The sequence below is a fragment of the Canis lupus genome, chromosome 15, assembly GCF_048164855.1.
Source record: "Canis lupus baileyi chromosome 15, mCanLup2.hap1, whole genome shotgun sequence".
Lineage (NCBI taxonomy): Eukaryota > Metazoa > Chordata > Mammalia > Carnivora > Canidae > Canis > Canis lupus.
This window is the reverse complement of record NC_132852.1, coordinates 13,912,746-13,914,947: the sequence shown is the minus strand read 5'-3', so window position 1 is coordinate 13,914,947 and position 2,202 is coordinate 13,912,746. Positions and strand designations below refer to the sequence as shown.

Sequence of the window (2,202 nt, the reverse complement as noted above, 5' to 3'; positions counted from 1 at the left end):
TGGGGGCAGGCAAAAGATCCCCAGGCCCAGGGCATTTGGGATCCAGGATCACATTTACAGGAAAAACCTTGTCACGTTTAGACCAACTGATGGGTTCCCATGAATTCTGAAAAGACCTAGAGCTAGCCCAATTTCCCCTTTGTAACTGTTGGAGGGATCTCAAGCCATTTCACCGTGAGAGTATATGCATCTCCAAATAATTATTGAATGTCTGCTGTGCATCAGGTGGATTCTCTGTTGCTTCCTAGTTTTCAGCTAGAGGTGACCTAGATGGCTAGGTAATAGAATTGTTCTTTTGTAAAGCTCAGTTTTGCCAACTTTTTATTTTTTTTTTTTTTTGGTCTGATAATTGGATTTGTCATTACTTTCTGACTTACCAAAATGGCTCCTCTAGAAGAAAAAAGTATGCGTTTTAAGAAATAAAGTAGTTCTACACCCTGATCCACTACAGACTATTTTGAGTAGAAATTAAGAGTTGATAAAAGGAGTAAATCCTTAAGCAGTGATTGAAAAAAAAAATCTATCTCCTAAAGAGTTTTCTTATCAATGTGTCCTTAATTACCACTGGCCCTTGTTACCAGATGGCAACTTCCACATTGAAATAATTATCATAATGAGCCTCAGGATTGACATTTTCTACACCTTGTCCCCAATATACACAATCTGAAGAATATAGAAATATTTTTATTTTTTTCATGTAATGATGAGAAACACAAAATGCTGACTTGACATACATTCATACAAAATTTTTTTCTCTCTCGTTTAGCTCAAATTATTGGTGAATCCAAAGGAACTGCTATAATGACTTTATGGAGCATACTAGATTAGTATTGCCAAAGTTTATTCCAACCCATTTCTTCTTTTATACTCTGAGACATCTTCATTATGTTGTTTGATGAGATGGATCCACAAGAAGACAGAGGTACCCAAGGTCAGTCCAACTTCCAGCCGGTCAGGTTTGTCATGTGGTGACTCTCAAATACAGAACATTGACCTTATTGAGGAGCCACTCAGGACCCTGACAGGCCGCAGCCCCAACAGGTGCATAGTGCGGACGGATGGAGCCATCATGCCGAGCTGGCTCTGCCTACCTCTTTGCTAAGCTTAATAAAACACTGTCCGTGTGCTGGTGCCCTGCAGAGGCCACCTGCACTTTCTCTGGGATTGAATTGTCTACTTTTAGTGTCCACATCCTCTGTGTAAAGGCTAGTGGGGAACAGGCAGGGGGCGGAGGTGAATGTCTGCAGGTGTCCATTTCCAAGGTCAGAAATTTTAAGAGATTTTAAAGGCCCTTCATTAAATTGAGTTCAATATTTCCAAAGAAAATTGGGAGAGGGGTTCTCTGTACCACTTGCTCACCACTCAGTTGAATTCCTAGGTGGAGCCGATGGGACTTATGGGTCTAGAGCCTGGGAAAGGTGCTGCCCTTGCTTGTGGTGGCCAACTGCCAAGTCTCTTCTCTCTCACTCTGTGCCCCTTGAGCCCCAGTCTGTACCTTTGCTTGCTGCTATTCTCTCTTTCCACTTTTAAATAGACTTCTTAATGTATAATGCACATAAAAGTTACCATCTTCACCATTTTAAAGTGTACAGTTCACTGTTTTAAGTACATTCGTGTCTGGCAACAAACACCACCCTCCATCTGCAGAACTCTTTTCCTTTTGCAACACTGAAGTTCTGTCCCCATTAACCAGCTAACCCCATTCCTCCCTCCTCTCAGCCCCTGGCAACCATCATTCTACTCTCTGTCTTTGTGAATTCAACTCCCTTAGGTATGTCATCAAAGTGGAGTCATACAGAATTTTTTCTTTGTGACTGGCTTATTTCCTTTAGCCAATAATGCCTTCAGCATTTGTCCATGTTGTAGTGTGTGTCAGAACCTTCCTTTTGAAGGCTGAATAATATTCCACCATACACCATATTTTGTGCATTCATTTGTTGGACATTTGTATTGTTTCTGGCTTTTGGCCAAATTTTCTTTTGAATGTCCCAGTATTTCTTTACAACCAGGCACCATCCACCTGGGTCCCTGAATGCCTCCCTTCCTAGACTAGTCACCTAAACATCCTGGAAGAGTGTATTTATATTTATATATATGTATATGTCTCTGTCTCTCTCTCTCTATATATATATACATTTTTTTAAAAAGTCTTTCTAAGAGGCTCATAATGTGCCTCCTTTACCCACCCACAGCCTCCTCTAC

The 2,202-nt window shown here is 41.0% G+C and overlaps 1 pseudogene; it reads right to left on the bottom strand.

The window, feature by feature from the left end:
* Positions 1-840: 840 nt before the first annotated feature.
* LOC140605470 (NADH dehydrogenase [ubiquinone] 1 subunit C1, mitochondrial pseudogene) lies at positions 841-1,068 on the bottom strand (annotated as a pseudogene).
* Between the last annotated feature and the right edge of the window lie 1,134 nt (positions 1,069-2,202).